The 25,678-nt window shown below is 44.0% G+C and overlaps 1 long non-coding RNA gene across 1 annotated transcript; it reads left to right on the top strand.

The window, feature by feature from the left end:
- Positions 1-1,453: 1,453 nt before the first annotated feature.
- LOC139082503 (uncharacterized) lies at positions 1,454-12,789 on the top strand. The gene is made up of 3 exons (XR_011538567.1): positions 1,454-1,709; positions 2,318-2,364; positions 10,111-12,789. It is a non-coding gene; the product is annotated as an uncharacterized lncRNA (long non-coding RNA).
- Positions 12,790-25,678: the final 12,889 nt, after the last annotated feature.

Below are 25,678 nucleotides of genomic sequence, written 5' to 3'. Positions count from 1 at the left end.
AAGAGAACAGAACAGAACGATTTCCATGGGGAAAACCGTCTTGGAAGGCAGAGGACATCCAAGACTATGAAGCACTTGGGTTTCCCAGCCTGGCTGAGCTCACTGCTGGTCTTGGAGCAACCTTGGTCAGCAGAGAGGGCATCTTGAAGAGGGCCCTGCAGCCCTGTGGTTCCAGGCCACAGCAGCAGCTTCCAACAGCTGCACCTGAGCCATAGCCTTTGTCCTGCCCTCTCTGTCTGGTCACTTTTGTCCGTCATTGGTCAGCCAATCAGGGACATCTGCTTCTGGCCACTTTGAAGGGATGACTCTCTTCTGCCTCAAAGGACGGCTCCTTCCATCCTGAGAGGTAGTCCCAGGGAAGCCAGCATGGGCCAGGCCCTACCTGGGCACATCCGTGCATTGACCCAATGCTCACTTCTGGCCACATTTTCTCTCATCAGCTGCACCCTGAGCATATTTCGATTCCTAGCATCTCCGACTCAGTGGCCCACACCAGAACCGCGGGTAGGGTTCAATACCTGATCCAGGATCCCAGATAACTTCCTCTGCCTGTGTTGTCCCAGATGTGCACCCCGAGTGTCCCATAACTTCCCAGGGAAAAAGAAAACTGAGCTCTAGGAATGACTACAGGGCAAAATAGCATTCATTAGCTATTTTCTCTATGTGGATCTTTTAGTGAAGTGCTCCTAACAAAATCAAGGCGATCCTAAGAAAAATGGCTTGATCCCAATTTCCTTCTCATTTCATCTCTACCCTTCCTTCTGTATGCTCACCATGTAGGAAATCCTACCCTTCTCTAAATCTACCTGTGTTCCTGCTTCTGTGTCTTTTCGAATGGCAACGTCTTCCTCGGGAATGACCTTCCTGCCGCTCCTGTGTCTCACTTATTTAAAATGTCAGCTTCAGCATGAAGCTTTCCCTGTTTCCTTCTATCAGAAATCAGCTCAGAATCTGAGTAACTTCTCTCTGTTCTGAACCCCAAAGCTATCCACAAATCACCACTAAAGACCTCTTTGTTTTAACAAAGGATACGTTTTGCCAACCTGGTTTGAGTTAGTGTGTCAACTTGGAAATACTTAAAATGCTTAAAACACTTTTAATGCAGAATTTAAGTTGATTTAAACTATCCTTGTCCTCAATTTGTCTGAATTGGTAAGTTTATTGTATGGAAAAATAACCTCCCCATCCTCATAAACCCATATCTTAAAAAATAGCAAATGGTTGCGTTATTCCATTTAAATGTCCTCGAGACTTAAAAAGGCAACTACACACTTAAGGTTTTAATGTTTCTGTCGTATTTATCAGTAATTTTAACCCAAGAGGTATTAACAAAGTAGAACTTGTTGTTCACATTGGAAATGAAAGTGCCTCCTGCTCTGCGAATCACCAAGGCAGCGCCGTCCCCATCGGTGGTGTCCTGAGCTTGACAACCAAACCCGGAAATGTTTGTTTCCTTTTTACATAAATAGGAAAGTTGTACTGCTGCACTTGTGACCCTGAGCCTGGCCTCTGCGTTGCACTCTATTCTGGTAAAAATGTCATCTTTCTCTCTCTGTAAAGTATTTGGACAATCAGCAGCAACACAACTATAAGCTAGAATGTGAAACAGAGTGAATATTATCAGCAAATAAAATCAACTTGTTGACTTGTGGAAAATTGACCCATGAGGACTTGAGGAGCAGCCATCAAAGCTGGAGCCCCATGTTGAGGTCAGTGCACGGTCTTGGCTGAATCTGGAGATGGACAAGGGCTGGGCATGTGTGTGGGGAAGGGTGCTATAGGGCGCGGGGTTTCAGTGGGTATTAAGATTTAAAGAAAAAAAAACCCCACATTGTTCTTTGAAAAGAGATAAATGAAAACTGTTGAAGCAACAGGCCTCCAGGGACTAATTACTTGCCTGCTGTAATTCAGGAACTTCACCGGTGACTTACTTTGACTCAACATGTCAAATGCCAGTTCTGTGTTATGAAATAAAATACATATTCTTTTAATGTAAACAATACAAAAATGTTCTAAAATGTCCCAAGATGTTAGTCACCTTGGACATATTCAGTGTCCCGTGACTTGTCCCCACGGCTTTATGCCCAAAGATCACTTGAAGTGTAAAAAGGAAGAGTAGAAGAATAAACAGTGCGGCCATGTAGTTAAAACCCATGGGGGCACCTCCTTCACGTGGGGGCTGAGGAGCATCTAAACAGCCGCTCAGGGGAACTCAAACTTCAACAGCATATGGTGTCGCACATTCAGAATCCAAAAGCGATCCCCAATAAGAGCCCCCCAAACTTAGCTATCTGCATTCTGCTTTCGTTTCATGTAGGTTGTTGCAGGAGATTGGAAGGAGACTGCTGGTCAGCTGGTACCCTGGTAAGTTTGAATCAGCAGTGGGGAAGGTGGTAAAGAGGATGGGTTCCCATCGTACCCCCTGGTTTTCCATGCAAACTGCCTCAGTTTCTCCTAGGGGGTTGTATAGATCAAATACAAAATGTATTTACAGCAGGCTAAGGAGTTGTGCACAGAGAGCATGCAGTAAGTGCCAGCTCTGTTTAAATAGCCCTCTAGGCACAAACACGCATTGACGCTCACTCTGTGCCAGGCTCTGTGGCAGAGTGAAGAGGAGTAAGACTGCATTCAGGAGTACAGGCCCCTGTCTGGCTGCTTCATCTCTGTCTCCTGGCTCAAGGTCTAACAAATAACAAAAACCCAATAAATATCAGTTGAAATAAAGACAGGGTCTCTATCTTCACACTTTCCATAGTTTAGAAACAAACACTTTTTTGGTGAGCAAGATTGTTCCTGAGCTAACATCTGCACCAATCCCCCTCCATTTGGTATGTGGGATGCTGCCACAGCATGGCTTGATGAGTGGTGTGTAGGTCTGCACTCGGGATCTGAAGTGGAGCATGCAAACTTAACCACCATGCTACTGGGCTGGGCCCCAGATACAAAATCTTTCTAATTACCCAAGGTGCAATCAGAGAAAGAGAGGCCACTCTAAGTATTTATAGCAGAGGAAACTGGTTACCCAGGTGACAGGAGGACTGTGAGCCCAGAGCACAGAGACATTGGAGGGTCCTGCAACCCCACTGGGTGAGAGGGACCAAAAGGGGCCAGGTGTGAGGGTCATCCTATGAAAGCTGAGAACTTGGTTTGTCTGGAAGGAGCTGGAGACCCAGGGAAGACTGCCAGAGATACCACCTAGGTGTGGGGAAATGGTGATGGAGAAATAACCTGGCTTCTCTCTTTCTTGCACTCTCTCTACTAATATGTCTGTCTGGGTGAATCCTGTCAGAAACCAGCTGGCAGAGGAGTCCAGGAAACACAGCCTGAAAGGGTTGACCCCTCCTTCCCTGAAGCTCTATCCCCATAATGCTGAGAGGGGAAGGGTTTGGAATGGCTCTGAGGGCAAACAGGCCCAGGATCAGCATGTCTTGCATTTGGATTGCACTGCACAGCCTAGGAATTAATTTCCTTAATGTACTTCATTTTAGAAATCCACGTGAAAGCTCTACGAGCAGTGCATTCTCACCTCATTTAATGTGTGAGGAAGCTAAGGCTCAGAGACTTCTGGTAAATAGCTCTAGGCCACCTAGTTAGTGCACAGCCCAGCAAGGCTCAAGGTTAGATCTCCCAACCCACATCTAGCACCCCCTCTTCCTCCATGTCACCCTTCGGAGGTTGTTTTTCCTCTCTTAAGAACTTGTAAAAGGTTTCCTTCACTTGCAAAGGTTTCATTTTACAGTGTTCAAGTCCTCAATTGCCTTCTGCCTAGTTGTTCTCCCCATTATTGAAAGTGGGGTACTGGAGTCTCCAACTATTATGGTTGAGTTGTCTGTTTCTCCCTTCGTTTCTATCAGTTTTGCATCACATGATTTGGGGCTCTGTTGTTTAGTGCATATATGTTTATAGTGGTATATATTTCTGATTCTTATTATAAAATGTTTCTATTTTTTCTAGTAATACTTTTTGTTTTAAAGTCTATTTTGTCTGATATCAATATAGTCACTACAGCTTTCTTACACTTGCTGTTTGCATGATATATCTTTTCTATCCTGTTACTTTCAGCCCTTTTGTACCTTTGAATCTAAAGTAGGTCTCTTACAGAAAGCATATAATTGAATCTTGTCTTTTTTAAATCCAATCTGACAATCTCTGTCTTTGATTGGATTGTTTAATCCATTCGTATTTAATATTGTTGCTATATTTGGATTTATATCTACCATGTTACTTTTTGTTTCCTATGTCTCATGTCTTTTTTGTTCCAGGTTCAGCATTTTAAAAGATCACTTTATAAAACTATAGATTTGGGTTTTAGGTGCAAAATTTAATAAGAAAATATTAGTTTTCTTTCCTCCCTTTGTGCATGCAGATCCTTCAAGGTCTTCCTTGTGAGGAACACAAAAACCTCTTCACCTTGCAAGTCCTGGTGAGCCACTCCGGGGAGGGGATACGGGGATGAGATGTGGTTAGGGAAATGCTCAGTAGCACCTTAGCCACCACTCTCCTTTCCTTACACCTCTTTATAGAAAAACTCCTCAAGTCATTTCAGGCATGTTAAGAGGCTAGTGTCTGAATGGCAAAGGAATTCTCCTGGATCTAGCTATCACTGCCCACGAGGAAGAGAAGGGTGGCTCTCTGAGGATCACATCAGGCTAAAGCACTTTCCCCCACAGCTCCCAACACTGGAGCACCAGCCAAGGCTTCTCCCTCACCAAAATGGACATTAGCTTACTCCCTGAAAACTGCAGCCTGGTTGTAAATGATAACAGGGAAGCCAATTTGGCAAATATCTTAGAGAAAAAATCTCTGAGATATTATCAAGCGAATAAAGTAGAAAATTATACTCCTTCCTGAACCCACCAGGTACAACTAAGGATGCATGTGGAAGGGACCAGGGGAACACAGGTTTGGAAGACAGTTTTTGATCCTAGTTAAATGGTAATGTGCCAGCTGCTTTTCTTTTGTTACATGTCCTTTATTTTTGTTTTTAAAAATATTATAATACTTTTTGATTTTTGGTGTAAGAAGCAATAAAAAATGAAAAATTAAGGACGTACTGGTGAAAAGGAGGAGGGAGGTAAGGAAAAGTTTGGAGAGAGAGAATATGAAAAGATGGAGGTTCAACCTTATTAGGGCTGCAGACAAAAGATAATCCCCTCACGTTTTGAGCCAGCTACACTTGATGAATAATGAAAGGAGATCTGAGCCTCATGTATGTTTTAATATTTACTTAGTGTAGTAAAAGATTGGGGAAAAATAAAGTAAGGTATCACAGGGAGTTCAAGACCTAAAATGGACCATCTGAAACATGATCTTAAAAAAAGATACTGTGGTTCCAGTCCAAAGACTTTAATTTCACACAAGGGAATAGGAAACTTCATGCCTGTAAAGCATTTTTTATGTCTGCCTATTTGCCCTGGGGGAGAAAGCAGAAGGCTCATCTCTGCGCCCCCATCCTCTCTGAGCTCTGCAGGCGGAGACTGCTTCTGTCCGCTCCTGTTCTATGCTGCTGCCTGTGACTCTCTGTAGGACCCTGTCCCTGGGCCAGCTGCATCTCAGGCCCCATGTCCAGGATCCCACCTTGTTTCCAAAACCACCTTGGATGTCACTGCCTCGTGGAACCTTCCTGACCCCGTTTTAAAAGGGCACTTGGATCCCCTACAGTTGCATCCCAGAGCTCCTAGATTCTGTCCTCCTAGGAGAAACAGTCACTTCTTAGGTTGGGTCACGGTACCTGTTGGGTGGATTTATATGTGTCACCTTAGCTAAGCTGAAATGTTATTCCCCAGAATTCTGTGCTCAGTTGTTTCAACAATTCTCTGAATTGTTCCAAGAGAGTGTGGACCACACTTTACATGAGATGTGGAAAGTCACTGCTAAGGAGCAGCCTACCCTCTTAGAGGTCAGTACAGATCATTGTTGCTGCGGCAGCCACCAGTGGAGCTTCCAGGGTCCTGCTGCACCTCCTGCTCCAGTCTCTCCAACAAGAGATCAAAGCAGTTCCAGTTGGTCCTTATTGGTCTGGTGCTGCCAAAAGGGGATCCTTCTTCTCATGCTTCCTACATTTCGTGTCCATCATCCTTCCCACAGGCTCCAGGCTTGGGCATCTGATACAGAAGCAGCAACCTCACATGGACTGCGTCCAGCCTAATCCCTGGGATAAATGCCTAGGACATAGGCCCAGTGGTTCTCTTTGTGGTGGGCCATTGACTGGGGCTCACCCGCATGCCACTCTACCTCTCTTTCAGGCTGGCTCAGGGATCAGGTCCGATTCTTCCTAGCAAGTTCATGTACACAGGTACTCACAGAACACAGGCTGGTTTGGGGACTTCATTATCTTCAAGCTTAGATTCCCTTGCAGGCCGATAGTGGGGTGAGTCTGAGCACAGCAAGGCCTGGCTGTGTCCCACAACTAGGGACGCTTTGTTTTTGAGGGTTCCTCTCACCATGTGACTACTTCTCATGGCAGGTGCTCAAGGACAGGATTCACTCTGATGGCAGTGACTTCTCAGATGCCTTCCTCTGACCAGATGGCCAGGAGATAGAGTGTGCCCCCAGGGACAGAGTGGGTGCTGCCAGCACGGCTGTGGCTCTGCAGACTTGCTGTGCTGCTTCCTCGTTAGGAAGCCCAGGAAGGGACATGGCCTCTTTGCCCCCTTTCGGCACAGATGTGTTTGCCTCTCCAGTATTTCTAATCTGGCCCCAGGTTCTTCCACAGGAGGACAGGCTATGGCTGCTGCCTGGTTTGTGCGACCTAATAATTAGGTCCCTATGATGCCCTGGGCTTCAGTCACTTATGTCCTATCACCTAACTCTGGCTCAGTGTGGTGACTGTGCCTTCCCCTGTGAATGTCTCCCCACTCCTGTGAGTTTCTCTGTCTAGGAGTAGAATGACTTGTGAGGTGCCCAATGAATGGGGGCCAAATCATCCTTTCTATTGGTCCTCTTTGAATTGGAAATTCTCAGCACAAGTCACTACGTTGAATTTAAGAGTGACTTTCAAATGCCGACAAGAGCAAGCCATCTGCATCTGTTGCTGGGTTCCATTCTCAGGACGTGAGGACAAAGCAGGGCCCTCTGAGGTAGCAGACACAAGGCCCAACTCACAGTCTTGCCCCTTGGCCAGTTGGTTGAATGGCAGCTCCATCTCATACTTCCCACCCAAGAGCCTCATTTGAGAGGAGTGACCAGGCCAGTGGAGTGTCACGCTGGGTGTTTTAACAAACTGACCTCCAGGGTTTCTTCCCTTTTATTGTTCCCTAAAGTTCTCTGAAGCACATGTTACCATGGTTACAATGATAGACCCTTGGAGCATCAGCTCTCCAAGTGAGAGGAGACATTCCACTGCCCAGTAGGTTCCTGTCACTTTTGGAAGGGCACTGGATGTCAGCAGAGAAGGAGTGTGGGCATCTGTGGGGTGATGCACTGACCGGTGCTGCACTCTTAGGCTGGGGTGGACTTAGGGGCTGAATGGTGCACCCCCCCAAATTCATATGTTGTAGTTCTAACGCTTAGCACCTCAGAATGTGACTGTATTGGAGGTGGGGCTTTTAAAGAGGTAGTTTAGGTAAAATGAGGTCATTAGGGTGGGCCTTAACCCGATATGCCTGGTGTCCTCATGAGAAGAGGCGATTAGCACACAGACTCACACAGAGGGAGGACCACGTGAGGACGCAGGGAGAAGACAGCCATCTACAATCCAAGGAGAGTGAGCCTCAGAAGACACCAAATCGGCCAACATCTTGATCTCAGACTTCTAGCCTCTAAAATTGTGAGAAAATAAATTTCTGTTGTTTAAGCCACCCAGTATGAGGTATTTTGTTATGGCAGCCCCAGTAAACCAATACGTGTGTCGACTTAATTCCCCTCCATTTCCTCTAATGCCCTCCCCCACCCCATGTGACTTTGATGTATTTAGTGGCCACTCAGTGAGTAGTCATTCAACAGAATGAGACTGAATGCACGTGGCTAGCTTCCCTTTTCACATTCCTTGTGTTTTGGAGACAATGTCTGTATATCACCTTTGGAGGCCCCACTGTGGCCCCTGGCCTGCACTGGCTGCCTCATCTCAGCAACGTGGGGGGTGGTATTTCCTCCTGGAGGACATGGAAGAGTAGCTACAGGGGTGCGAGGGGCTGGGCCTGGAACCTGGACCTGCAGATCCTGCTCCAGTGAGGTCCCTTCCCTGCTCCAGGCCGGTGGATTCCACTCCTGTTGCTTATCCTTCATGGCCTCCTCCCTCCTGGCGTCTGCTTCGGCTGAGGAATTCCAAGGACACAGGCATGGAGAGGAGACACACAGAGGACCAGGTCACAGAGCTGAGGGCAACTGTGCCTTGAACGTGGATTTCATTGACTTGGGATCTCCCTTTGTCTTACTCGTCTTAAATCTTAGAGACGGCAAATTGTACTTGCCAGTCTTATATATTTCGGCATGGGGATGTGAAAGAAAACCATATGTCAGTCTGCTTTCAGTTTAGTCACGTATATGGTCAATGAGACAGCAGGGCAATTTGTCTGCATGTAAAGCAAAACTATCTCTATTCACTAAAGCTGCCCATTTGTTAAAATGTTATAGTAACAGTCAGACCTTCACTGGGTGATGGTTTACAGTTTCCTGACTGCTTTTACAAGCATTTTTGTTTTAATACATGCGTTATTGTCTCTGTTTTATAAATATAAAATTAAGATCTGCATGCTGTTCTGAGAATCATGGTGAAGTCTCCCTCTATCCTGCTCAGGTCTTGAATCATCCCTTTGTCCAGCGGAGCCATACTGTTTACGCTAGCCGCCTGTTAGTCACTTAGGAGCTGTCTTGGTTATCAAATGGACTGTTGGCGGCATTGCAGTGATTGTGTTCCCTCCTTTTACTTAATAATGGCCCCAAAGTGCAAGATTAGTAATGCTGGCAATTCACGTATGCCTAAGAGAAACCATAAAGTGCTTCCTTTAAGTGAAAATGTGAAAGTTCCTGACTTAATAAGGAAAGAAAAAAAATTGTATGCTGAGGTTGCTAAGATCTACGGTAAGAACAAATCTTCTATTTGTGAAATTGTGAAGAAGGAAAAAGAAGTTCATGCTAGTTTTGCTGTTGCACCTCAAATATGTATGTATAGGAAAAAACAGTATATGTAGGATTCAGTATTATCTGCGGTTTCAGGCATCCACTGAGTGTCTTGGAACGTATCCTCCGTGGGTAAGGGGGACTACCGCATCTCTGTGCCGCTGGCCCAGCACATCAGACCTGCGTGTAACTCAGCCCATTGCACCATTCTCCACTTGGACTATGGGAGATGGCTCCTCAAAATCTGTGAGAACAAGAGAGCTCCTTTTTAGGAAAGCGTGTTTCTAATCCTGCTGGCTTTCCCAATTCCCAGGATCTGAGTCTGTGAGAAGTGCCCCCATCTTCCACCATCTGTAGGCCCAGGCCAGCCTGTGCCTGAGCTGATTCCGACTGGTGTGGTGGTGAGAATGTCAGCAGCTGTCTTTCCCAACCTGGGTCAGAAAATGCCACTGTTTCTCCATGTCCAGGCCCCACTAGAGAGAAGTGGCCGTTTTTGAGAATTATGGCAACCTCTCCCACATGCCCTGTTGAGAAATTGTTGGCCTTCCCTTCTGAGAAGGTTTGGGTGACCTATGTGTCAAATGCTGGCATGGCTCAGAAGCTAGCCATGCTCTGCTACTGCCAGGACCCTGGGCTCCTGAATAGCCCTTGGTGTCCATCAGTACCCACCTGTCTCAGGACCTACGGTGCTGCAGAGTGTCTGAGTTTTAGTTTATCCCAGCCCCTTTCCACATGGGTTTAATTTGAAATTGGGCTCTGCTTGATTTCCTTCTCTGCCTTCTGTTGGAGAGTTTGCCAGCTGTCCTGTCCTAGACTTAAGCCAGTGTTGGACCTAGCGTCTCAGGCCCTGCTCTTAGCGTCCCACACCTGTAGTGGGCAGAATTCTGAGAGTCCCCAAAGATTTCTCTCCCCTGGTGTACACATCCCAAATAAGCTCCTCCCCTTAAGTGAGGGCAAGACTATGAATATGATGGATTAGATTGCAGAGGTGAAGGTCAATTTGCAGATGAAATTAAGATCTCTAATCAGTTGATTTTGAATAATCAACAGGGAGATCACCTGAGCCCTTAAATGAGATTAGGCCCTTCCTGAAGAGAGATTCCAAACCTGAGAGATCCTTCTGCTGGTCTTGAGGAAGTAAGCTGCCACGATGTGAGAGGGCCTGTGGATGGGCCATGAGCGGGGAGCTGAGCGTGACCTCTAGGAGCAGAGAGCAGCCTCTAACTGATGACGTCCAGTGGGCAAGAAAGCTGGGACCACAGTCCTGCAGTTGCAAGGAACTGAATTTGGCCAAGAACTATGTGCACTTGGAAGTAGACCCTGCACTCCAGAAGGAAATGCTCCTCAGCCAAAAGCTTATGAGAGACCCTACCCAGACTTCTGACCTATAGAAACTGTAAGATAATAAACACGTGTGGTTTCAAGCTGCTAAGTCAGTGAGAATTTGTTACACAGCAATAGAAAACTAATGCAGTAACCCTACTTCTATCTCCCTCCACATGTTGGTTAGGTTTTTATCACAGCTGTCAGGTTTCCTCCCTCTCTCTGCCATTGCCTGACTTCTTCACTGGCCTGCATCCTGGGCTCCCATTCTTCAGACACAATGAGCAATAGGTTCATGGTATGGTTGACAAACCCTAGGCTCTGGGCTATAGCTTATCTTCCCCAAGGTCAACCCCTCTGGCTCCTTGCACTTGAATAAGCGAGAAGGAAGGAGAAAGTTTGGGTCCCATGGTGCTTCTCTGGTGGGCTCCACTCCACATAGCTATGTTCCTAGTTCCTATCAGATAATTTCCAGGACCTTACAGGAACCACAGAGCCCAGCTGCTTGAAATCAGGAATGCTCTCCCAAGCCTTCCCTAAAGAAGGTCAAGAAAACATCACCATTTCCCCAGGCCCAGACCACAGTAACTCGAGACTAGAGAGGAGGGAACATTGTTTAGAATTATAATGCTTTCTCCCATATGCAGGGTTGAGAAATTGTTGACCATCATTGCTTAGGAGGCTTGGTGATTTACTTGTGAAATTCTTAGGAAGGATTGCAATGAGAAGGAAATCACCAAGGTCTCAAGGCTTCTGAGCAGCGTATTTAAAAATATGCTATATATTCAGAAAACACTTAGGATAAACCACAGGAAACACACAGGAGAAAATTCATTCCGTGTCAAAAACAGTTGGAAATGTAAAGCCCCAAAATGTGCCAGTGAAGATGGAAAATGGAGTCAGACCTCCAACTTGATCTCTGTTTATCAAGCAAAACATCTCTTAAGAATTTTTATTTTGATGTAATTATAGATTCATAGGAAAAAAATATCATTGCAAAATGGTACAAAGTCCCATGTCCCTTCACCTAGCTTCCCCCAATGCTGATATTTTATATAACTGTAGTACAATATCCAAAACAGAATTTACATATAATTGGCATTACACATTGTGAGTTGAATTATGTTTCCCCTCCAAAATACATGTTGGAGTCCTAATGTCCCAGGACCTCAGAACATGAACTTCTTCGGAAATAGGGTTGTTGCAGATGTAATTACTTCAGATGAAGTCATATTGGAGTAGGATGGGCTCCTCCTGGTGTCTTACAAGAAGATGACCATGTAAAGACAGAGACACACAGGGCGGATTCCATGTGATAACAAAGGCAGAGATTTGAGTTATGCAGCTCAAGCCAAGGAATGCCAAGGATTGCCAGCAAACCACCAGAAGCTGGGAAGAGGCAAGGAGGGATTCTCCCCTGCAGGTGTCAGAGGGAGCACAGCCCTGCTGACACACCAATTTCAGACTTCAGGCCTCCAGAGCTGTGAGACAATAAATTTCGGTTTTTCGTTTTTTTTTTTTTGAGGAAGTTTAGCCCTGAGCTAACTACTGCCAATCCTCCTCTTTTTGCTGAAGACGACTGACCCCGAGCTAACGTCCATGCCCATCTTCCTCTACTTTATATGTGGGATGCCTACCACAGCATGGCTTGCCAAGCAGTGCCATGTCAGCACCCGGGATCTGAACCGGCGAACCCCGGGGTGAAGTGGAACATGCGCTCTTAATCACTGTGCCACCGGGCGGGCCCCTTCTGTTGTTTTAAGTCACCCAATTTGTGGTACATTGTTATGGCAGCCTTAAGCAACAACTATAGTACAATACTAGACTAGACTAGTGACTGTGTTCAGTTTTCATCACTTTTTTTACATGCATTCATTCATGTGTGTGCATGTGTATAGTTCAATACAATTTTGTCCCATATATAGATTTGCACAACTGCACAAATATGACATGTTAAGAGGACGAAAATACAAGGTACAGACTGGGAAAAAACATTTGAAAACCAGTTATCTTGAAGAATGCGTATTCTACTGTTTTTGTGTGGAGTGCTCTGTGAATGTGTACAGGCATAACTTATTTTATTGCACTTTGCAGATGTTGCATTTTTTAAAAGACTCTCCACCAGCAAAAAGATTATGACTCACTGAAGGCTCAGATGATGGTTAGCATTTTTTAGCAATAAAGTATTTTTTAGTTAAGGTATGTACACTGTTTTTTAAAGACAATGCCATTGCACACTTAATGGATGATACTATAGTGTAAAGATAACTTTTATATTCACTGGGAAACCAAAAAATTTATGTGACCCACTTTATTGCAATATTTGCTTTATTGCGGTGGTCTGGAACTGAATCCACAACATCTTCAAGTTATGCCATTATTAAATTCTGTTGGTTGATAGTGTTATTAAGTTTTTCTATATCCTTGCTGATTTTTTTTTTGTGTGTGTGTATCTGTCTAGTTGTATGATCAATTCCTGAGGGAGTGGTGTTGAAGTCACTGGCTCTAATTGTGGATTTTAAGTGTTTCTTTTCCAGGTTTTATGAGTTTTTGCTTCAGGTATTTTGAAGCTCTATTATTTGGTACATACACATTTAGGAGTGCTACATCTTCTTGATCACTTTTAGCATTATATTATATTACATCCCTGTTTGTCCCTGATATTTTTGTATGCACTGAAGTCTACCTTATCTGATGTTAATATAGCCACTCCTAAGTATATTAGGTGAGTTTTTTTATAGATAGCATATAGTTGGGTTATGTTTTCTTAACCACTCTGCCAATCTCTGTCTTTTAATTGCTGTATTTAGACCATTTACATTTAATGATTATTGATATGTTAAGACTTAAGTGTGTCATTTTATTATTTGTCTTTATTTATTCTTGCTCTTTCTTGTTCCTCTATTTCCTTTTTCTTGACTTCCTAGAAGTAATTTCTACATTATTTAGAATTTTATTTTGATTTATTTGCAGTATTTTTGAACATATGTTTGTACAGTTTTTTTTAGTGGTTGCTTTAGGTATTACAATATGTGTAAGGAACTTATAATTATCTACTGGTATCATCATTTTGCCACTTTGATTGAAGTGTAAAAACCCTATTTCCACTTGGGTGTCTTTATCCTTCTCAATTTTTAAATCTAATTGTCAATATTTCTTCTACAAAAATTGAACACACATCAGATGACATTATAGTTTTTGCTATGATTATCAAACATAATTTTAAAACATCATGAAGAGAAGGATAGGAGAAATATATTCCCACTTTTAACCATTTTATTGTTCTTTGTTATCCTTCTGTTATTTCTTTTCTGTTTGGAGAACTTCAGCCATGCTTTAAGAGTATGTCTTCCGGTGACACATTCTTTGAGTCTCCCTCATCTGAGAATAGCCCCATCTTCCTTTCATTGATGAAGGATATTTTCACTTGGTATAGAATTTGGGATTGAACTTTCAGTTCTTGAAAATGTCATGTCACTTCTTTCTGGCCTCCTTCGTTTCAGTTAAGAAATCTGCTGTCATTTGAGTCATTATTCCCTATTGGTAATGCATCATTCCTCTCCACTTTTAAGATGTTTTCTTTTTCTTTCATTTTCAGAAATTTGATGCGTTTTGGCATGAATTTATTTGAGTTTATCCTGTTTGGGGTTTGCTCAGCTTCTTGAGTTTATAGATTTATGTTGTTCAGCATGTAATTTTCAGCCATTATTTCTTTGGATATTTTTCAGCTCCATACTCCCTCATCTCCTTGTGGGTCTTTAATGACATGAATGGTAGATATTTTTGTTGATGTCCTACAGGTCCCTGAGGCTCCTCTCATTTTTTTCCCAGTCTATTTTCTCTCTGCTGTCCAGATAGGGTAGTTTATATTTTTATATCTTGCAGTCCACTGATTCTTTCCTCTGTCCCCTCCATTCTTCTGTAGAGACTATCCATTGAGTTTTTAAGATTTCACTTATTATATTTTTCAGTTCTAAAATTTTCGTTTATTCCTTTTTTATAATTGCTAGCTCTTTGCTGAGATTTTATGTTTTTTTATTTGTTTCAAGATAGTTAAAAATTGCTCATTGAAGAATTACTATAATTGCTACTTTAAAATCCTTATCAGATAATTCCAACATCTGAGTCATGTTCTTAGAATCTGTTGTCTATTCTTATTCATGATATGATTTTTCTGGTTCTTGTTACAATGTGTAGTTTTTTAATGGTATCCTGGACATTTTGGCTATTGTGTTGAGAGTTTCTGGATTCAATTTTGTCTGCTTTCTTTAGAAGTCACTCATCCTGGTTATGTGCAGTACACAGGTCTGGGTTGAGATAGATGTTCATCTCCCTACTCAGCCCTACTCATACCAGGATGAGGGATAGGAAATGGGATGGTGCTAGCATTGCCTCATTGCTGATAAGTTGGAGGAGAAGTTCAGCTTCCCAGTTAGCCCTGCTGATACTGTGGTGGGGGTTGGGGAGTGAAGGAGTTTTCTGTTGATATTTGGCTAGAGTAGAACAATTATTGTCCAAAGACTTTCTGTTCTGTTTTTGATCACCATTTTCCCAGTCCTATAGAATTCAGGATTTTCTTGGGCCTTTTTGTCTGCACCTGTTGGTAGTTCCAGGTTGCATGCTTCTCCAGTGCCCTGACTGAATAACATGGAAGCATAAAGAAAACCCAGGGATCTCACTGCTGTGTTGTTCCTCAAGTCTCAAGGTCCCTAGGAAGTTGCCTTAGTCTTTCCACTTTCCAAAGTCTTCTTATGTTTGGTTTTTTCTTTTGTTAAAATATTCTTAACACAAAATTTACCATTTTTAAGTGAACAGTCCTGCGGAACTAAGTATAGTCGCATTGATGTGCAACCATCACCACCGTCATATCTAGATCTTTTCATCTTCCCAAACTGAAATTCTGTCCCCATTAAATAATAACAGCCTATTCTCCCCTCCCCAAACCCTCGGTAACCACCATTCTACTTTTTGTCTTTGTGAATCTGACGGCTCTAGACAGACCTCATGCGAGTGGACTCATAAAATATTTGCCCTTTTGTAATTGGCTTATTTCATTTGGCATAATGTGTCAAGGTTCATCCATGCTGTAGCATGTGTCAGAATTTCCTTCCCTCTTAAAGCTGAATAATATTCCTTTGTGTGTATATACCACATTTTGTTTTTCCACTAATCTGTTGATGGACTCTTGGGTTGCTTCCATCTTTTGGCTATTGTAAATAGTGCTGCTGTGAACATGGGTGTACAAATATCTGTTCAAGACTTTGCTTTCAATTCTTTTGGGTATATACCAAGAAGTGGAATTGCTGTCATAGGTAATTCTATGTTTAAGTTTTTATGTTTGACTTTTTGTGTTATATCCAGTATTTTATATTTTTAAGAGGGAAAACTAGGGAGGAAATGAGACTACTCCACCTTGGCTGGAACTGGCAAGCTAATCAATTAAAAAAATATTTTTCTTAGAGTTAAGAAATAAAACACATTACAACATAACTGTAATCTCTTAGATTACAATCTCAAGGATCTCTTGAAGTTTGTGTCAAGATCACGAACACACGTCTCCTTGGAATCCATACTTGCTTCTGACACCCGGCAAGTTTTCCTGATGAATGGTTAGGTTCCAGGCCCTCTGGTCAACCAAGAAGTATAAATCCAGTGAAGCAAATTATTTTCTGACTTCTTCAGTGTGATTTTTTTCTTTATTGGATCTGCTAACATATAAGTAACACAGAGGTGTTACAATAAAGCTCATAATAATCCTTTTCCTTTTTCAAGAAACTTTCGTTTCTGTGATCTCACTGATCCCCATAACATGACTGTGAAGGAAGCAATCAAAGCCAAAGTCATTTATCTCAATTATATAGAGAAGGAAATGGGCTCAGAGAAGTAGATTTGGATGAGAATTCTGTAGCTTTTGATGCTTAAGCCAATGTTCTTGCTTAACATAGTACCCATATCACTTGATTGAATTAATGACAGTAGGACCACTTCAACATTTTTGATTATCAGCTCCATCTTTATCAATAGAGAATGTCTTGTAAATGGGGCTGTGCATTGTTTCTTAGCCTGGGAACTGTGAGAAAAGGATAAGGATGGAGGGAGCAGGTTGGTGGGTTGAGAACATCTGGTTTGCATTTGGCATTGGAAGGGATAATAACTCTGTTACCCAGCCTTGTAGTTTCTCTTTCTGATTTATCATTTGAGACTGGCTTGGTCTACCCTGGAGCAGGACATTAACATTAATACAAACTGAGGCACATTTTTTGTGAATTTTAGAACTCAGGGCCACCTATGGTTGAGGATTGTGTGTACAGATGACTTAGTGGTGGAACAGCTCACATCAGGCTGGGGTAACAAAGACAGAGGCAGCAGGAGGTCCACAGAAGAGATCACTGGACACGTCTGCTGATAGATATACCTGAATCTCAGAGTCACATGCTCTGCCTGGGTCTGGGATGTCTGGTGGGCTGCTTAGCAATTGATCCCATGTGAAACTCTCCAAGTGGAAGGTCAGATGAGGACTCAGAGCCTCACATTACAGAGCACGATAAGGTTTGCATAGGATGTCCTGCACTCCCAGCCTAATGACGGGTAGACTAAGTGCCCTGGTGGTCCAACAGTCTCTCTGGGAAGCCTCCTTGCCTCCCTGGATTGGAAAGTCAAGTTCCTGTGGAATGTGACCCAGTTATCAAGCCAACTCAGTGTGTGGTTTTTATGCTGATGTCAGTAGTCTCACTCATGTTATATACCTATGCTAACCAGACGAGGCAGAGTACCAAGTCTCAGGTTTGGGCATACAGGTAAGATGACAGGATTATGCAAAAAGGTTTTTCTTAGCCATTCTCTCCCTTTTTAAAAAACCATTCAAATACAGATCTTCTTTGACTTATGATGGGGTTACGTCCCAATAAACTCATTGTAAGTTGAAAATACCGTTAAGTCCAAAATGCATTTAACACTCCTAACCTACTGAACATCATAGCTTAGCCCAGCCTACCTTAAATGTGCTCAGAACACCTACGTTAGCCTACAGTTGGGAAAAGTCATCTAACACAAAGCATATTTTATAATAAAGTGTTGACTACTTGGTTTAATTTATTGAATATTGTACTGAAAGTGAAAAATGGAGTGGTTGTGTGGGTATAGAATGGTTGTAAGGCTATCAGTTGTTCACCTTTGGGGTCACATGGCTGACTGGCGCTGTAGCTTGCTGCCAGTGCCCAGTATCATGAGAGCATCGTACCACATATCACCGGCCCAGGAAAAATCAAGATTCAAATCTGAAGTACAATTTCTACTGAATGAGTATGGCTTTTGCACCATCATAAAGTCAAAGAATTGTAAGTCAAACCATCTCAAGTCAGAGACTGTCTGTAGTTTTTCTATTTTGTTTCCACCACTAGACGTGCAGTAGATTTGTCTGCAACATGAGCTGGTTGTGTGACTTTGCATTCCCTAATTTTTTTATTCAGTAGAATAATTTAGTTCTATCTTTAATGACCTCAATAAATGACCAAGTTTGGATTGTTGTATTTGGCTTCTCTCTGCTTTCCTTGTAATAGGAAAGCAATGGGAGTAGATATTTAGATTTCTATTACAACCATTAAACAGGTTATCAGTGAAACCTCAGGAAGTTATGTTCTGCCTCTGAATGAGGAAAATGCCCTCTTCCAGTTCTTCATTTGTCATGTTTATAGCCTCTGAAGTAACTGAGTCACACGTTCTCCTGGAAGTGCCTGCTGGACAAGCTGCTGCCCTGAGAGCAGGAGAGTTGGCACTGGCATCCGAGCATTTGAGCATTGGTGTCTGGCTTTGGTCCTTGGAGTGACACACAGACACTGGGTGGAGGAGTCAGCTTGTTCCCATGACAAGAATCCGGGGGCTCCAAACCTCACCCTGACTCCCTAATTGCCCCATTTTCTCACTCTGCTCCCCTAGATTAAAGCTTAGGAACATTCTGCAGAGACAATCCCTTGGACTCTCACCCAGAGCCTTTTTTAAAAAATATTTTGTATATGTCTAACAAGTTTAGCAGATTAGAATGGAGGAAAGAGGCTACATATTTATGGAAATATATTTTTTTTTCCAAAATACATCCAAAGTGATCAAAAAGTATTTTTAAAAAGTACCTGAAATGATAACTGTGGTAGACTGAATAATGGCCCCAAAGATGTCCAGGTCCTCATCCTTGGAACCTGTGACTATGTTATGTTACATCACAAGGGGGCATTAAGGCAGCAGATGGAATTAAGGTTGCTAGCCAGCTGGCCTTGAGATGGAGACATCATCCTCCATTATCCAGGGGGGCCCAAAGTAATCACAAGAGTCTTTAAAAGTGGAAGAGGAAGGGGGAAGAGTCAGTGTCAGAGAGATGCAATGCGAGAAGGTGTGGCCTTTGCTGGCTTTCAAGATGGTGGAAGGGGCCACGTGCCAAGGAGTGTGGGCAGCTTCCAAAATCTGGAAAAGGCAAGGAGATGGTTTCTCTCTTAGAACTTCTAGAAGGAACTAGCCCTGCCAACACCTTGATTTTGGTGCAGTAAAACTGATTTCAGGCTTCCCACCTCCAGAACAGTAAGATAATAAAATCTGTTTTGCCACTAAATCTGTGCTAATTTGTTGCAGAAGCAATAGGAAACTAATATAATAGCATACCAAAAGGCCTAATTTCCCAAGCTTTTGGGAAATGTGAGGGTATTACCATAAATTATATGGCAATACTGGAACTTGGGGTCACCCATGGAGCAGGTGGTGTGTGTAGACGTCTGCTGTCCAGCCTTCCCTCTGCAGGTGCTTGCTGAGCCTCTCATCAAGGGCTGGAGCATGTTTCCTTTCTGCTTTAACCACAGACTGTGGCAGAATCACTTGTTTCCAGCCAGGCCTGAAGAGGCTTGGTCATGCCCCCTCTGGCTTTCCTGGAAGCAGTCGACCTATAAGAAGTCTAAACATTTAAAAAATTTTTCTTTTTCCTAAAGATTTTATTTTTCCTTTTTCTCCCCAAAGCCCCCTGGTACATAGTTGTGTATTTTTAGTTGTGGGTCCTTGTAGTTGTGGCATGTGGGATGCCACCTCAGCATGGCCTGATGAGCAGTGCCATGTTTGCGCCCAGGATCTGAACCGGAGAAACTCTGGGCCGCCGAAGCAGAGCGGGCGAACCCAACCACTCTGCCATGGGGCCGGCCCCAGAAGTCTGAACACTTTGCTGGTGAGCCAGGCCTGGCGAGTCCCCAGCCATTCTAGCTGCCCAGCTGATGCATCAGGTGTGAGGGAAGCCATCGTGATCCTCCAGTCCCAGCAGCGCCATGTGGAGCAGGAACAACCATCTCCACCCAGTGCGGTGCAGACTTTGAGCAAATAACGCCAACGGTGCATGTCACATCATTCACTGAGTTTCTCCTGTGTGCCAAGTGCTGGTTGAACTCCATGCTTTTTGGTGTTAAGAGCAGATGTGGTGTCTGACCTGCATCCCTTCCAGCCTATTGAAGCAAAACAGAATGAACTAGCAAACAGTCGAACACGTGTTTAATCATAAAAGGGGAAACTGAAGACCAGAGAGCCCAAATCATTTTCCAAAGGGCATACAGCCAAGTATAAATGAGGACTCATACACAAGGTGGGGTTCCAAGCCTGCTGGGCCAGGTTGGTTACTACTGCAAGCCGTTTGTTTTATCCTACATTATCTCAGACAACCACCGATGGCCATCCCATAGTTCTGCTTGACCAAGTTTCAACCAAGTTAATGTTCACATTTTCCATATGCTACTTTTTCCCATTCTTCAAAGATCTAAATTTTCTTGGTGTAGCCTCATATAAAAGTCTATTACAGAGATAAATTGCAAAATTTGATTAGGTTTCAATGAGTGGAAATCTGTGTAGTTCAAATAAATGCAGAAATCATTAGTTTCGGGACTCGTGGATAAAATGCTCCCAGCTGTAGCCGTGCCCTGTCTACGTTCTTTGAAAGAATTTACAACGCATAAAGAGGCTGACAAAGCAGAAATGTCAATTAAAAAATGCTTTCACTTCTGGGAATCATTCTGATAAAAACATACAATTCAGCTATGGTTAATTACTATGTATAAAGCACTTTCTGAAATGTCTTCTATTCTGTGGGATATATTTTATTTATTTATTTTTTAATGGAGGATCACACTGTCCTTTTTCTAAGCTCACGGAATCCTTATTTGTGGCCTACCATCAAATTTCCAACACTAGGGGCCGGCCCCATGGCTGTGTGGTTAACTTCGCGTGCTCTCCTTCGGCAGCCCAGAGTTTCACCGGTTTGGATCTTGGGCGAAGACGTGGCACCTCTCATCAGGCCACGCTGAGGTGGGGACCCACATAGCACAACCAGAAGGACCTACAACCAGAATATACAACTATGTACTGGGGGCCTTGGGGAGAAGAAGAAAAAAAAAAAAGAAAAGAAGATCGGCAATAGATGTTGGCTCAGGTGCCAATCTTTAAAAATAAAAAATAAAATAAAAAATAAAAATAAAACAAGGGATAATAGTAATCTTTACAGGGGAGCTTATTGAGAGAAATCAATAAAAAAGAAATTTCCAACATTAAATATTCAATTCAAGGAGATAAAGAGAAATTTTCCCCCTCCGCCTCCCTGCGATTGGAGCACGTGGCCAGGAGCGGACGATGGAAATGCATATTTTGTTTCATGTGATCCAAGCTGCAATAGACATCTGTTTATCTGAGAAGCAGATCACAGTTCTGTCTTTCCCAGAATCTTTTATTTCGTTTTTAGAAAGATACAATTGGGGTGTACAGTGCTGCATTTAGGTGGATAATTTTATTGGGCAGAATTCTAAAGGAATTCAGCTTCTGGGTAGAGTTGGATAATATTTTCCTCTTCACAGCTTCATCTAACTGTGTGTATTGGTTTCCGATGGCTCCTGTGACAAATTACCACAAATTTAGTGGCTTCAAACAACCTGAATTTATCATCCTCCAGTTTGGGAGGTCGAGGCCCACACTGGCTCTCACTGTGCCAGCATCAACGTGTCGGCAGTCTGGTTCCTTTTGGAGGCTTTGGGGGAGGATCTGTTTCCTTGCCTTTTCCAGCTTCTAGAAGCTGCATTCCTTGGGGCATGGCTCCTTCTTCCATCTTCAAGGCCAGCAGCACAGCATCTTCAAACCTCTTTCTGACTCATCCTCCTGCCTCCCTCTTTCACTTACAGGGACCAACGAGATTACCTTTCGGGCCCACCTGCATAGTCTAGGGTCATCTCCCCATCTTAAGGCCTCACCCTCAACCACAGCCACAGAGTCCTTTGTGCCAAGTAAGGAAACAGGGTCAAGGTGTAGGATTAGGACATGGACTCTTTGGGGACCGTTATTCTGCCTGCCACTCTGGAATTTTCATGGGCGGTTGCTGGGCTGCTTTTCTGACTCGCCCGCACTGGCTTGCTCTCACATACCTACCCACTGGTGGAGGCTGAGGCCCCTGTGTTCTGGTTTCTGGCCTGGCGCTCGCCTCCCTTGGTGACACCACCTGCTGGGACCACGAGTTATATCTTTTTAGTAGGAAGGGCCTACCCGGTTCCACGGTGCTTCTCTCTGTCCTTTGATGCTTCTTTCCCACAGAAGGGGCACTTGTTGGGAACAGTACTTACCCTTGGATGGTTCAGCATCCAGTTAGCCTTGCTGTTGGTGTGCCTGCATGTTCACCTCAGACTGCTTGGTTTTGTGATGGCCCCTTCACCTCCAGAAGAGGGGTCTTTAGGCATTTTGGGGATACTGTCTGCCCTGACCTTTCCCTATTTTGTCTCTTACTTTAGAACAGGTGTCTTTGGAGTCCCCACCTGTCTGCTAGGATCACTATCTACTGGCTGCTCCTTGGCCCTGGGAGTTATGGTCCTGCATCCTGCCAAGACAGCCGCCCTCCAAGGGGCTGGGACTCCCTGAGACTGGCCCTGTCTGGGATGCTGACTGACACTCATCAGCACACTAAAGCCCAGCTGGCTGAGCTGGCCCAACTTCCTCTAGGGCCTGCCCTACCCTCATGGGTACCTGGTCCATGTCCCAGCCCCTCTGGGCTTGGCACACCTTGCTGCCTCCTTGCACTCACAGCTTGGGAAGCAAAACGCAAGCCAGGTGTTTGCATTTCTCTGCTGGGGACATAACATGACGGCATCACAAATGTATACGTGTATATCTAATTGGAAAATTATTTATTAGAGAACCATCCGAGATGGTACTTCAAAATATTCCCCCTCATCCCGCTGCAAAAAGATATTCCATATGGGTGAAGAGTCAACTATAAAAGTAAAGCAATGAAAATCATCTAGAGGGAGAGAGACGAATATTTATCAGATTCCAGGATGAACATGGGCTTTGTAATTATAATGCTTTGGGGAAAATTAATTCACTAGAAGCCCTCCTGGGAAGAGCATGGTAATTGTTTGGAAAAGATGCCCAATGAGCCACTTGAGTGGGGAGAGAGACCCCAGGATGCTTAGGGAAGGTGAGGGGGTTGTAAACCACCTTCTGGAAAGCTGAAGACCTTGCTAACGAGTTGACTTCATGCTCTGCTGAATCCTGGAAGATGGTTTAGGGACAACTATCAGGTCCTGTGCAGTGCAGCAGAGGGAAGTTGAGGTTTTAGTGGGGTTAGGGGATATATATTGAGGGGAATGATTCGAATTTTGTAAAAGTTAAAAACCACTGAAGAAACAGCAACAAAAATATACCATGAGCAAAAATAAAAGAAAATAGCAAACTAAGGAAAATGTTTGCAGGAAATATGACCAAGATTTAGTTGGCATATTCTTACTACTCTCTATGAAAAGCACTAATGCTTCAAAAGAACTTGGCAAGGACAGTGGGTTGGCCAGGACCCTCTGAGAGGGGCAGGAGATGAGACCGAGTGTGGGAAGGTTTTATTAGGGGAAATGAGGGTGAGAAGAAGTAGAGGGTGGGAGCTGACAGGAAGTCAGACTGGAGGGAAGGGGAAAGAGAAGGTTGGGAGGAAGCATCGTGGACTCCCTAGGAATCCTGGTTTCAGGGAGCAGGCCAGAACTTGGTCTCCCTGCTGCCCACCCTCATGGGCAGGGTGGCCTCTGCCCACGCATGGCTGGGCTGCAAAATCAGAAGCTGGGGTCATTGGCTATCTACGCTCCCTGTGGTTGGAGTCTGGAAGCACATTTTCATTGCCAGTGTAGATGTGACAAGAAAGTGGCGAAGGAAGACATGCAGATGGCCAAGAAGCACTTTGTGTAGAGTGTCCTACAGCCTTCTTAGAAGGCAGGACTGGCAAAGGGGGTGGGGTAGCTGCCCCAGTTGCTCTCAGCCATGGGCTTCCCATCACGTACTTCTCCAGGCAGAGGATAGAGACCTCCCACACTGTCCTCAGAGCCTAAATTTAACCCCAGAAGAATCACGGATCTCCGAATCTCAGAGCACGAAGTTACTCTTAGTGTACCCCCGTGGCCATCTAGCCTGTATCTGAACACCTCCCCTGCCAGAGAACTCACTCACATTTGAGACATTACTACAAAGGTCTTGAGCAGTGCTACTCAAAGCGAAGTCCACAGACCACAGCATCTACATCACCTTTTTAGAAATGCAGGGCTTCAGGCTCACCCTGGACCCACCGAGTGAGAATCTGCATCTTTACAAGATCCAAGGAACTGTGTACACATGTTTAAGGAGGAACGGCACTGTCTCAGAGCAGGCTTTGTGGGCCAAGCTAACACCAGCCTCCCACCAACTCCTCCCCACTGGTCTTAGTTTTGCTTTGGGGAAGCACATGAAATGATACTGCCCCCTTTCATGCATAGTACAGGTAACAGTGATGGTGAACACCTGCTGTGGCCATCAGTCTGGCCTGGCCTCGGGGCTCTTAGGCTGGGGGAGTGAGCAGTTCAGAGAGGAGCCCATATTTCAGGTGGGTGGATGTGAAGAAGGAATGGCTGGTTTGGGGATGCTGTGAAGGGCTTTGTGCTTATGATTTAAGGTTTGTGATGAAGAATGGTCTAGATCATCAAGGGATTTGAACGTCAGTATGAAGACTTTCTTCTGTGAACAATAGGACTTTAGTCTGTGACTTTCTTTGTGGCCAGCGTGACTGGGGAACTGAATTTCTAAGCTGTAAGTGTAAACTACTCAACAGATTAAGCATAATTTTTATATCAATTATATGTTGCAATGATAATAGTTTGGATAAATTTAGTTAAATAAAATATATTATTAAAATTAACCTTTTAAAACCTTTTTTAAATATAGCCACAAGAAAACTCAAGATTACATATGTAGCTCACATTATATTTCTATTGGACAGTGCTGCCCTAGAGAGGTGAGCTGCCCCTCCTGTGTGCTTCCAAAGGGCCCTGTCCTTATTCCTGGTATAACACGCATCAAACTGCCTGGTGATCACTGATCCCTTGACTGTCCTCTCCAACAGAGTCTGTTTCTCTAGGAGGTGTGCTGGGTCCTGACCACCATGACATCCCCAGCACCTAATCACAGCATTTTACACAAAGAAGATGCTCAAAAAAGAGTGATGGGAGGGAGGAAGGAAGGAGTGAGGGAAGAGTAGGGAGGAAGGGAAGGTAGGAGGGAGGAGGGAAGGAAGGAGGAAGAAACACGGATCCTAGCACATGGAATAATGCAGCTCTGCACACCCAGGAGCCTCTGAGAGGCCAGCAAAAGGGGCCCTTCCCTAGGCCAGGAGTGTGAAAAGCTCTTACTGGTCTGGATCTGGAAGAAGAAGCCATGGGGACGATGACTTGGCTTTCACTGGAACTAGTGAAGCTTTCATGGCAGAAATGGATTTCTATTGCAAAGATGAGTTAAGCACTGTTAGATGTTCACTCATGCACAATCCCAGAAATCTGGAAGAGAAATATTTTATCTCCTAACATAATGCAAAAAATAATCCAGACCGTATTATTTTAGGGGAGAGCACCTTCTCCCTCATCTTTCAGTCCGTACGATGAAAGCATAATGTATTTTATGATTTATCTACCTGGCAGGCTTTTTTATGTTTCTCGGCCCATAGGCCATAAATCAAGCTGGGTCTACTCAGTACACTAAGTCCAGCCTGCGGGAGAGGGGTGCTCAGATGTAGTCTTTCTCTGCAGTCCTATCAGGGGTGAAGCTCTCCATGCTGACAGCTCTTGCCCTGGACAGAGCATCCCATGTGGTGTAATGAGATTCATACCCAGGATATAAAGGGAAGGCAAATTGGGTGAGTTAAAGAAATCTCTGCGGTGGGTGAGACGTCAAATAAAACTGTTGCTATTATTCTCTTTAACATAGCAGAATCTGTCCTTTTATACTCTATACA

Source organism: Equus przewalskii, chromosome 1 (genome assembly GCF_037783145.1).
Source record: "Equus przewalskii isolate Varuska chromosome 1, EquPr2, whole genome shotgun sequence".
NCBI lineage: Eukaryota > Metazoa > Chordata > Mammalia > Perissodactyla > Equidae > Equus > Equus przewalskii.
Note: the sequence above shows the minus strand (reverse complement) of the source record. Positions and strands in the feature narration are given on the sequence as shown.